The following is a 13,437-nucleotide window of genomic DNA, read 5'->3' on the forward strand; positions in this document are numbered from 1 at the left end:
AAAGCTATTAATCAGTTCCCTAAGAAAAAATATCCAGAGTCAAATGGATTTACCTACCAAAATTTAAAGAACAATTTATTACAATACTATGTAAACTCTTTGAGAAAATGGGTAGGCTTAACTAATGTAATAAAAATGACAATTCTACCTAAATAAACTATTTATTTGTGCTATTCCAGTCAAACTGCTAGGAAATTACTTTATAGGGCTAAAAAAATAATTACAAAATTCATCTGGAAAAACAAAAGGTCAAGAATTTCAAGGGAATTGATAAAAAAATGGAAAAGAAGGTGGTGTAGCTGTAGCAGACTTAAAGCTATTATAAAGCAACAGTCATCACAACTACTTGGCACTGGTTAAGAAAGAGAGTGGATCAGTGGAATAGGTTAAGTTCATAAGACACAATGATTAATGACTATAGTAATCTAGTATATAATAAAGCCCAAAACTCCAGAACTCATTATCTGATTAAAAATTGCTGGAAAAACTGGAAAATAATAAGACAGAAACTATACAGAGATGAGGTCGAAATAGGTTGATGATTTTAGACATAAAGGGTGATACTATAAACAAATTAGGAGAACAAGGGATAGTATATCTCAGATGTGTGAAAAAGAAAGGAATTTATGGACAAAGAAGAAATAGAGAGCATTATGAAATGCAAAGTAAATAATTTTGATCATATTCATTTAAAGAGGTTTTGTACAAACAAACCAAGACAGCCAATATTCAAAGAGAAGCAGAAAACTCAGGGGGCAGGAGAATTTATAGTCAGTGTTTCTGGTAAATTCCTCATTTCTAAAATAAATAGAGAATTGATTCAAATTTATAAGAATACAAGCCATTCTTCAATTGATAAATGATCAAAAGATATGAACAGACAATTTTTAGGTGAAGAAATTAAAGCCATTTCTAGTCATATGAAAAAATGCTCTGTCACTATTAACTAGATAAAAACAAATTAAGATGGCTATGAGGTACCACTTTACCTCTGTCAGATTGGTTAAGATGATTAAGACAATTATAAATGTTGGAGGGGGTGTGGAAAAACTGGGACACTAATACATTGTTGGTGGAGTTGTGAACTGATCCAACCATTCTGGAGATAATTTTGAACTATGCCCAAAGGGCTATCAAACTGTGTATATCCTTTGATCCAGCAGTGTCTGCTGGATTTGTATTCCAAAGAGAACACAAAAAAAGGTGAAAGGATCCACATGTGCAAAAATATATGTAGCTGCCCTTTGTGAAGGGGAAACTGGAAACTGAGTGGATATCCATCAGTTGGGGAATGTCTGATATGGTACATGAATTTAATAGAATATTATTGTTCTATAAGAAATTATGAGCAGGCTGATTTCAGAAAAGCCTGGAAAGACTTACATGAACTGAATCTAAGTGAAGTGAGTAGAACCAAGAGAACATTGTGAACAGCAACAACAAGATTATATAACAATTAACTGCAATAGACATGTTTATTTTCAACAATGAGATGATTCAAGGGTATTCCAATAGGCTTATAATGGAAAGAACCCTCCACATCCAAAGAAAGAACTATAGATTCATTGTGGATCGAAGCATAGTATATTCACCTTTTTAGTAGTTGTTTGCTTTCTTTATTTTTTCTTGGTGTTTTTGTTTTCCCCCTTCAGATCTGATTTTTCTTGCTCAACATGACAATAAAAATAAAAGTTCTACAGAAAAAAATTAAAAATAAGAGAGAAGAAAAATTGAGAAAATAAAAGCTATGCAGGAGAACTATGAAAAAAGACAATAGTTTAGAAAAGGAAGCACAACAATGATTGAAAAAACAATTTTATATATATATATATATAAAATGAAGAACATAACCCCTTAAAAATAGAATTGGCAACCAAGATAAGATCAAAATGGGTCCATGATTTAGGCATAAAGAGGGAGATAATAAATAGATTAGAGGAACAGAGGATGGTCTACCTCTCAGACTTGTGGAGGAGGAAGGAATTTATGACCAGAGGAGAACTAGAGATCATTATTGATCACAAAATAGAAGATTTTGATTACATCAAACTAAAAAGTTTCTGTACAAATAATACTAATGCAAACAAGATTAGAAGGGAAGTAACAAATTGGGAAAATATTTTTAAAAACAAAGGTTCTGACAAAGGTCTCATTTCCAAAATATATAGAGAACTGACCATAATTTATAAGAAACCAAACCATTCTCCAATTGATAAATGGTCAAAGGATATGAACAGACAATTCTCAGAGGAAGAAATTGAAACTATATCCACTCACATGAAAGAGTGTTCCAAATCACTATTGATCAGAGAAATGCAAATTAAGACCACTCTGAGATACCACTACACACCTGTCAGATTGGCTAAGATGACAGGAACAAATAATGACAAATGTTGGAGGGGATGTGGGGAAATTGGGACACTAATACATTGCTGGTGGAGTTGTGAAAGAATCCAGCCATTCTGGAGAGCAATCTGGAATTATGCCCAAAAAGTTATCAAACTGTGCATACCCTTTGACCCAGCAGCGCTACTACTGGGATTATATCCCAAAGAAATACTAAAGAGCGGAAAGAGACATACATGTGCCAAAATGTTTGTGGCAGCTCTTTTTGTTGTAGCTAGAAACTGGAAGATGAATGGATGTCCATCAGTTGGAGAATGGTTGGGTAAATTGTGGTATATGAAAGTTATGGAATATTATTGCTCAGTAAGAAATGACCAGCAGGAGGAATACAGAGAGGGTTGGAGAGACTTAAATCAACTGATGCTGAGTGAAATGAGCAGAACCAGAAGATCACTGTATACTTCAACAACGATACTGTATGAGGATGTATTCTGATGGAAGTGGAAATCTTCAACATAAAGAAGATCCAACTCACTTCCAGTTGATCAATGATGGACAGAGGTAGATACACCCAGAGAAGAAACACTGGGAGGTTAATGTAAATTGTTAGCACTAATATCTGTCTGCCCAGGTTGCATGTACCTTCGGATTCTAATGTTTATTGTGCAACAAGAAAATGATATTCACACACATGTATTGTACTTAGACTATATTGTAACACATGTAAAATGTATGGTATTGCCTGTCGTCGGGGGGAGGGAATAGGGGAGGGGGGGTAATTTGGAAGAATGAATACAAGGGATAATGTTATAAAATATATATATATATAATAAAAAAAAAATTTAAAAAAAAAATAGAATTGGCAGAATGAAAAAAAATACACTAATCAAAACAACTCTTTTAAAAGTAGAATTGGCCAAATGGGAAAATGAATTTAAAAAACTAAGTGAAGAATATAATTTATTAAAAGTTATCATTGTACAAATGGGAGTGAATGACTCAATGACATCAAGAATCAGTCACAGAAAATTTTTAAAAATGAAAACATAGAAAAGAAAATATAAAATATCTCATTGGAAAAACAACTGACCTGGAATATATATTTAGGAGAGATAATTTAATGATTATTGAACTACCTTGTAGAGAGCCAGAACTCTGGAGAAGCATATTTGTTTTTTTTGTTGTTGTTGTTTTTATAATTTTTTATTATATATATATATATTTTTATAATATTATTCCTTGTATTCATTTTTCCAAATTATCCCCCCCTCCCTCTATTCCCTCCCCCCGATGACAGGCAATCCCATACATTTTACATGTGTTACAATATAGTCTAGATACAATACATGTGTGTGAATATCATTTTCTTGTTGCACAATAAACATTAGATTCCAAAGGTACATGCAACCTGGGCAGACAGATATTAGTGCTAACAATTTACATTCACTTCCCAGTGTTTCTTCTCTGGGTGTAGCTACCTCTGTCCATCATTGATCAACTGGAAGTGAGTTGGTTTTTCTTTATGTTGAAGATTTCCACTTCCATCAGAATACATCCTCATACAGTATTGTTGTTGAAGTGTACAGTGATCTTCTGGTTCTGCTCATTTCACTCAGCAACAGTTGATTTAAGTCTCTCAAGCCTCTCTGTATTCCTCTTGCTGGTCATTTCTTACAGAGCAATAATATTCCATAACCTTCATATACCATAATTTACCCAACCATTCTCCAACTGATGGACATCCATTCATCTTCCAGTTTCTAGCTACTACAAAAAGAGCTGCCACAAACATTTTGGCACATATATGTCTCTTTCTGCTCTTTAGTATTTCTTTGAGGGGCATCCACGTAGTTTCCAGTTTCTGGCCAGTCAAAGAGGGCTGCCACAAACATTCTTGCACATACAGGTCCCTTTCCCTTCTTTAAGATCTCTTTGGGATATAAGCCCAGTAGTAGCGCTGCTGGGTCAAAGGGTATGCACAGTTTGATAACTTTTTGGGCATAATTCCAGATTGCTGGAGAAGCATATTTGAAACAAGGTATTAACTCAGAGGAATTGATAAGGCAATGGTTATCTAGTTTAGCAAGGTGATTAATAGTGCTCTAGTTCAGTACATGTACTTAGTACTTCATATAGTTCTACAAGATTGACAAGATCTACAAAAGACTCCATCTCTCAACACCATAGTGGCAAGCCCTAGGCAAGGAGACAGATTGTGAAGGAGATAATAAAGAATTTGGACTTTATCACCTGGCTATTCTCGGTGATTACTCAGCTGAAAGGAAGGCTGGTCCAAAGACCTACAGAAAGCTAACCAGAACACTACACTACCTGAAAGCCATGATTTAAAAAAAAAAAAAAAAAAAAAAAAAGAGCCTAAACAACATCTTTTAAGAAATCAAGGAAAACTAACATTATATCTTAGAATCAAGAGTAAAAGAGTTATTAAAAGAATATACCAATCATCTCCTGAAAGAAACCCCAAAATGAAAACTTTAAAGAATATTGTAGGTAAAATACCAGAATTATTAGGTTAAAAAGACAATACTGTAACCAGCCACAAAGAAACAACTCATATACCAAGGAGCCACAGTCAGGATTACCCAAAACTTAGAAGCTTCTACATTGATATTTCAAAAAGAAATGAATTTTGGATTACAACCAAGAATCAATTACCAAGCAAAACTGAGTTTAATATTTCAGGAAGAAAAGATGGATATTCAACAACTAGGGGACTTTCAAACCTTCCTGGTGAAAATGCTTACCCAAAATAGAGACAAAAGAGATCAATGAATTGGGCATGAAACTTAAAAATTTGAGAAAAGAATTAAAAATCCCGAATTAAATAACAAATTAGAAATTTTGAAAATGAAAGAAATTAATAAAATTGAAAGTAAAGAAACTATTGAATATACAAAACTGAGTTGGTTTTGTAAAATATATATATATATATATGTCACATATATATATATATATATAGTTTTGATTAATTTAATATAGAAAAATTAAATAAAGAAGAAAACCAAATTACCAGAATCAAAAATTTGAATCTTTGCTCTATCAAAGCTCTAATGATGAATGTCACTTGAACTCTCATGCCTCAACTTTCTCACTTCCTCATTGGTAAAATAGTGATAATAGTATTAATAATAAGCTATATCACTGTGTTGTTTAGGGGGAAGAATATCATTAACTCTAAAAAGCTAGCTAAATCACCATAGAGATTTTTTTATTGCCACAGGTTCCACGATTCTGGGGCCTTTTGGGCAGTGACTCCTCTATATAGCTCAACTGAGCTAAAAAAACAAAAAAATACATGTGTGTGTGTGTGTGTGTGTGTGTGTGTGTGTGTGTGTGTGTGTGTGTAATAATCAACTCATTATCACATGCTTTCAATAAAAGCAACAACAAATAACAGGTGGATTAAATTTCTATCCTTTTATGTGACTCTTTCATTCTCTATGTAACCTCTAGTTCTCTTTTTCTCTCTAAGGTAATCATTTTAATTATATAAAATCTGAACATAATATTTTCAAGGAACAACAGCTCTCAATTCATACCCTGCTCCCAAATCTTGCCCTAGAATTGGTTCTATGCATTTGCATTTCTGTTTATAAATAAAGTAACAGAGTTATAAAATTGAGCCTGCCTCTTCTACCTCCTAGTTTGAGGAATACCTACACACATATGTACACGCAAGACTCGCTCACATGATGCCAATTCAGAATTAAATCAAGGATTTGAACACACTTGAAAAGATCTCAAGGACATTTTTTTCCTCTTTAGAATGACTTATACAATATTATTCATATGGGATCATCATCTTGACATTGTGGGTTTTCCCATTATCAGCCTAATAATATCGCTTCATGAACTCTCATCCTGTGTCATTCTTGTTTATATACCATAAATCATTCATATAATAATTTCCACAATAAGAGGATGACCTTCCTTCCTATATGATCTTTAACATTTTGTATATAACCAGTGCAATCACTGGACTGTCCAGATCTCACTTTCAATACAAAACCTATTCCCATCCTTGCCAGGGCTCTTTCGAGTATGCACCTTATGATGCCTTGTATTCTACTTCTTAAGCACAAGACACAGTGACCCCAAAAACAAACAAAAAGTAAAAACGAAATTGTACTCTTCCTATGGACAGAAAATGGATCACTCCAATACACCTGGAAAAAATATCCCTTTCAATCATGAAAACATTTTCCAGACTCTAAACACCTTCAGAAGCATATTAACTTAATTAATATATGTTATGTATTTTTACTCAATTTTTTTTAAATTAGAAAATTAAATAATAAAAAAAAGTTTGAACTTACAGTTATGCTCAGATTGAGATCCTTTGGATTATACACAATATTAGAAAGGGTAGAATCTAAATATTTTTTCATTTTTTGAATTTCTTTTGTCACTTTTTGTTCTGTAAAATGATCAGAGTATTTTTCAGACATGCATATTTTCCTCTGAATATGTCATCATTCAAGTTGGTTAACATCTATAGGAGTTCATATTTATGTAACCTTTTAAGGTTTACAAAATATTAGATTATTCTCATTTTATAAATGATGAATTGAGGCCAAAAGTAGTATTTTATTTACGTCATTCTGGTAATACAAGTAATTTAGTGTTATTCTTTAGATATATTACGGGTTCAATGGACTTTGGGGCTGGCTTGGGAACATCACCATAAATAATTCTTAAAATCCTGAACAAATGACTTATGAATGATCTCTTCATGAATTTGAGTCTATTGTGCTTTGCTATTAAAATTGATTAAATTAGCACTATCAGTCTTTTGAATCTATAAAAAGACTAACATTCAAATATTGAATTGATAGCTTAGAATCCCACCAATGTGCTTACTAAGATCTCTATATCAAAACATTTATGTTACTATGTCAGCCTTTATTCTAGCACTATGTCTGATGGACTTTTTTATATATGTAAGATACTCCACTATATAAAGTATTCAATCAAAGCTTCTAAATTCATATTAATCTGTTTACTAACTTGATAAGAGTCTTGAGTCTGCTTCAGGAGAGTTGAATTGAAAAATCCAGAATGTGCACAAACTTTGCCACCTTTGTTCAATGAATTAACTCATGACTATCTGTAAGAGTTCTCTAGAAATCTAACCAAGTTCTTGATATAAAGGAAAGAGGACTAAATTCAATCACAAAATGAATTAGATTATCTCACAATTTCTCTTTTTCTTTTTTTTTTTTTTGCCCCCAATGACAATGCTCAAACATCCCAAAGTATAAATTTGATTATGAAAGTACTAAGTACTTCCTTGCTTTCCTATAGAGTTACATCACCGATATTTACATAGATTTAGAACAGGGGTTCTCAAACGATGGCCAGCAGGCCAAATTCGGTGGGCTGAGGACATTTATGCTGCCTGCGGGGTTATGGCAAATAGGCTGAGGGGCGGAGACAGAGTGTGAGTTTTTGTTTTTACTATAGTCCAGCTCTCCAACAGTCTGAGGGAAAGTGAACTGACCCCTATTTAAAAAGTTTGAGGACCACTGATTTCAAACATCACAGCATCGCTGCTGTTTCTAGTTTTCTTGAGGCTTTAAATGGTCTTTAATAATCCCCTTTGGGATACATAAAACTTGCATGGTGATTTCCTTCCTTTATTTTCTCCAAAATGTAGGATGCTGATTTACTATATAAACCAGTCAATTAAGAAAGCATTTTCTACTAAATATTAAAAATGAAATAAATTATCCAAATAAAAACTGTTCAAGTCTTCATATTTTAAAACTCCTAAAACTTAAAGAAAAACTGCTAATTATTTTCATGAGTATCACTAACTGACCAAGAATACAAGACCTAGAAAGGAGATTTAACAACATAATAAGAATCCAAAGTTGTGGTGAGGATCATTGAATTATACAATTATAGATTTCAAAGGAACCTTAAAATAAATCTGCCCAATGATCTCATTTTACAGATGAGGAAAGCAAAATTCAGAAATGGAAATGCCTCAGATATAAGATACATATAAATTTCTCTTAACAACTTACATAAATATGGGATTTTACAATTATCTTTAACATATTTTAATTTATCTTAGAATTGTGATTTTTACCAATATGTGCTAGCTAATACAAATCACTTCAAATTTCAGGGAGAAGAACCCTAAGTTAAATAGATTTTTAACCTAGAGTCTACAAATATTCTAATATATCTTTTTGTTTGTTCACTTTCTAGTTTGTTTATTTATTTTTTATTATAGGTTTTTATTTACAAAATATATGCATGGGTAATGTTTCATTATTGACCCTTGCAAAATCTTCTGTTCCAACTTCTCCCCTCCTTCCTCCCATGCCCTCCCCTAGATGGCAGGCAATCCATGTTAAATATGTTAAAGTTGAATATGCATTTTGATATTTAATAGGATCCAGTTTTCCTGTTATTCACAAGATATGGAGGTTCCTTTAGGATTGAGATATTGTCATCTTTGATACTCAAAAAATAAACATATGTATTTTATTTTAAAAAATTATTTAAAACATGTAAAAATGTTTTTGTTTTGTTCTGTTTTGTTTTTTGTTTTTTGCAGAGGCAATTGTGATTTGCCCAAGGTCACACAGCTAGGCAGTGTTAAGTGTTTGAGGTCAAATTTGAACTTGGGTCCTCCTGACTTCAGGGCTGGTGCTCCTAGCTGTTCCTAAAAAAGTTATTTTGAGAAAGGGTCCATAGGCTTTACAGATTGCTAAAGCAATACTTTACATTAAAAAAAAAAAGTATAACAATCTTTTCCCTAGGTTATCTTATATAGTAGGACTACCCTCCCCCTCCCCCATGAAGCATCTATAGGAAAGGCTTTGCATGGGCCATTCCATAGTCATGTAATTGATTTTGCCCAGGCAATATCCCAGAATACATGTGGCTCAGAACTGAGGGACCTATCGGTCTGGGATAACAGCAAACTTTGAGGGATACTTTCTTTGTATTTAAAATAAAAGTATTTTATTTATTTAATTAAATTTATTTAAATTTATTAAATTTAATTAAATAAATTTAATTTATTTAAAATAAAGTATTTAAAATACTTTAACCTAGAATATTTTTCATTTCATTTTCAGCCTGAGACCATTTCAGTGTTTTTGTCTGCCTAATCATGTCTCTGACTCATAGTGAGATTTCTTTCAATTAGAATCCTGAGGTTTTTTTCACATGAATTCTATTCTTGCCACAGAATTCCCCATCCTATATTTATACAGTTAATTTTTAAAGCAAGTACATTATACTTATATTTATCTACATTCAGATTCATTTTCTAGCCTTCACTTTTCTCTCAAGTCTTTTTGCATTCTGATTTTGTAAGCCAATGTTAGCTTTGTGTCAAACATAAATTTCATAATGACACAATTTCCATTTTTACACTAAATTGCACTTCATCATTGATAAAACACAAGTCAAGAGTTAGAAGGAGAAAATACTAAGGGGCATCTAGGTAGCACAGTGGAGGACCTGAGTTCAAATGTGATCTCAGATACTTAATACTTTCTACCTATATGACCCTGGATAAGTCACTTGACTTGACCCCAATTGCCTCAACAAAAGAGAGAGAGGGGGGGAGGGGGAGGGGGAAGGGGAGGGGGAGGGGGAAGGGGAGGGGGAGGGGGAGGGGGAAGGGGAGGGGGAGGGGGAAGGGGAGGGGGAGGGGAGAGGGAGAGGGAGAGGGGAGAGGGAGAGGGAGAGGGAGAGGGGAGAGGGGAGAGGGAGAGGGAGAATTAACATTGAGAAGTTGAGATCAACAAGAATAATAGACTATATAACATCTTTATATTTGAACTTAAAACTTTGTATCTGGGAGTACTGAAATCCTGAAATTTTTTGGCAGCACCGGCCCCAGTGCAGCATAGCATATTTTAAAGGAAGCTTGGGACAATTTCCCTTTTGCCTTAAGAGCAGACTTCAACCTTTAAAGATGAGCACACACACACACACACACACACACACACACACACACACACACACACACACACACAAAAAGCAAAAAGAGCTCTGATCATAGATGAGAGCAGGAAAAACAGATCTCAAGTCCTGAGAACATTAAAGGCCAAAAGCCCCCAGATGATATCACAAAGGGTGATATGAGTAAGTCTTCAATTAAAAAGGGCTCTCCTGGAAGAATTCAAAAAAGATCTTAAAAGAAAGTTAGGATAAAAATGGGGAAAAAAATAAGAGCTTTGGAAAAGGAAACACAGAAATTGTCTGAAGAAAACCACTCCTTAAAAATACTTTTAGTGACTAGCATATTTGACATGTATTGGTCAACTTGCCATCTGGTAGGGGGAGGGAGGGGAAAAAATTGGAACAAGGGTTTGGCAATTGTCATTTTGTAAAATCACCCATGCATATATCTGATAAATAAAAGTTATTTTAAAAAATTAGTTTTAGTGAAATGAAAAAAAATTCTAATGAACAAAACAATTCATTTAAAAGTTCAACTGGTAAAATAGCCATTTATAGTATACACCTATCAACTCTAGAAAGAAACTCCAAAATGAAAATTCCAAGGAATATTGTAGTTAAATTCCATAATTATCAGATCAAGGAGAAAATACTGCATACAGCCAGGAAAAAAAAATTCAAATATTGAGGAGCTACAATCAGGATTACTCAGTACCTGACAGCTTCCACTTTAAAGGGAATGGATCAAAGGGCTTGGAATATGATATTCCAGAGGGCAAAGAAGTTTGAACTGTAATCAAGAATCAACTCTTTAGAAAATTTAAGCATTATCTTTTCAGGAAAAAAGATGAACATTCAATGAAATAGGGGATGTTAAATTATTTTTATTAAAAAGACCAGAGCTGAACAAAAAATTGATCTTCAAAAATCAAGACTCAAAAGAAAAGTAAAAAGGGAAGAAAAACTATGTATTTAAAAGTTAAAATATTTGCATCCATACATGGGAGGATGATACATGCAATTCTTGAAAACTGCACCTTTGTCAGCCAGTTAGAAGGAATATAATAAAATGCAGATATAAATTGACTTTCTTGTGGTTGTATAAAAAAGAAACTAGGGATGGAAAAGAAATTGTACTGGAGAAAAGGAAAAAGGAGGTATAATGGGATCAACTACATCATGAAAATGACACAAGACCTGTTACATATAAGATAAAGAAGAGAGGGAGATGAGTAATATTTGAACCTTAATCTCATCAGGTTTGGCTTAGAGGGAATATCATGCATATTAATTTGTACAGAAATTTGTCTTACCCTATACAGAAGTAGGAAAAGAAAGAGAAAAGGAAAGGGGGAGACTAGTAGAAGGGAGGGCAGAAGTAGAAGGGGAGAAGGATAAGCAGGGTTCCTGTAAAAAGAGTGCAGATTGAATTAATGAAAAAAAAAACAATAAAATAGATAACCTTTAATTAATTTGATTAGAAAAAGGAAAGAAAACAAATTGCTAGTATCAAAAACTAAAAGCATGTACTTTGCACTAATGAAGAGGAATTAGAGCAGTAATGAGGAACTATTTTTGCCAACTGTATGCCAAAAATTTGATAATCTAAGTAAAATGGATGAATATTTATAAAAATATAGATTGCCCAGATTAACAGAGAAAAAAAAATCCTTTAATTGTCCTATTTTAGGAAAAGAAATTGAACAAGATATTAATCAACTGCCTCCAGAGTCAGATGGATTTTCATGTGAATTCTACCAAACATTTAAAGGACAATTAATTCCAATATTATGCAAACTATTTTGGAAAAAAGAGAAAGGAGTCCTACCAAATTCCTTTTATGACACATAAATAGTGTTGATACTTAAACCAGGTAGTTAAACAGAAAAAAGAAAATTATAAGCCAATGTCCCTAATAAATAAGGATGCAAAAATTTTAAATGAAATATTAGCAAAGAGATTACAGCAAATTATCACCAAGATAATATACCATGGCCAAGTAAGGTTTATACAAGGAATGAAGGGCTGGTTCAATATTAGGAAAACTATTAGCATAATTGACTGTATCAATAATTAACCTAACAAAAATTATATGATTATCTCAATAGATTCAGAAAAAGCATTTGACAAAATCCAAAGCCCAATTCTATGAAAAAAAAAACAACACTAGAGAGTATAGGAATAGAGCTTTCCTTAAAACTATAGGCAGCATCTATCTAAAACCATCACCATGCATTATTTATAATACAGAGAAGCTAGATGAATTCCTATTAAGATTGGGGGTGAAAGAAGGATGCCAACTATGACCACTATTATTCAATATTATATTAGAAATGTTGGCTTTAGCAATAAGAAAAGAAAAAGAAATTAAAGGGATTAGAATAGGCAATGAGGAAATAAAATCATCACTCTTTGCAAATGATATGATGGTATACTTAAAGAATCCTAGAGAGTCAACTAAAAAAACTACTAAAAACAATACCTTTAGCAAAGTTGCAGGATACAAATTAAATCTACATAAATCATTTCTATGTTACCAACAAAATCCATCAGCAAGAGTTACAAAGAGAAATTCCATTTAATATAATTGTGTATAGTATAAAATATTTGGGAATCTACCTGTCAAGACAAGCCAGGAACTATATGCTGGAGTGAAACTAATTAAAAGGAGAACAAGAATGATCACCATTTCTAACTACCTTTCCAAAGGAACTTTCATGAGATCATAGACACTCCTTGTAGATTCACAGTCTTACATATAATTTTGCATTTATAAATTTCTAATCTAAATGATTTGACATTTAACAATCAAGTTAGAAATAGATAAGTCTTACTGAGTTTCCAGTTTTTCCTGTTATTCACTTCGGATATAGTAATAAGATATGGAGGTTCCAATGGGACTGAAGTATCATCATCCTTGATATCCAAAAAGATAGGATACTGGTTAACTGGATACAAAAAACGCATAACCTAAAAATGAATTACAAAAGGGCTTTTGAACATTGAAGAGACTTCATCATATTTCTTTTAAATTATAATATCAATTGTACTTTTAGTTTCATTTAATAAATAAGGCAATACATGTTTAAAAGCAAAATCTTCCTCTTTAGGTTTTTGTTTTGTTGGTTTTTTTTCTCATAG

The 13,437-nt window shown here is 32.7% G+C and overlaps 1 protein-coding gene across 1 annotated transcript in view; it reads right to left on the bottom strand.

The window, feature by feature from the left end:
• LOC141553467 (cation channel sperm-associated auxiliary subunit beta-like) overlaps positions 1–13,437 on the bottom strand; it is a 218,308-nt gene that overhangs the window by 21,381 nt on the left and 183,490 nt on the right. Inside the window, exons 21-22 of the mRNA XM_074285114.1 lie at positions 13,131–13,266; positions 6,684–6,784 (exon numbers count right to left, since the gene is read on the bottom strand). The gene's annotated coding sequence lies outside the window, so the exon portion shown is untranslated. The remainder of the gene's footprint in view (positions 1–6,683; positions 6,785–13,130; positions 13,267–13,437) is intronic.

The sequence above is a fragment of the Sminthopsis crassicaudata genome, chromosome 2, assembly GCF_048593235.1.
Source record: "Sminthopsis crassicaudata isolate SCR6 chromosome 2, ASM4859323v1, whole genome shotgun sequence".
In the NCBI taxonomy this organism is placed as follows: domain Eukaryota; kingdom Metazoa; phylum Chordata; class Mammalia; order Dasyuromorphia; family Dasyuridae; genus Sminthopsis; species Sminthopsis crassicaudata.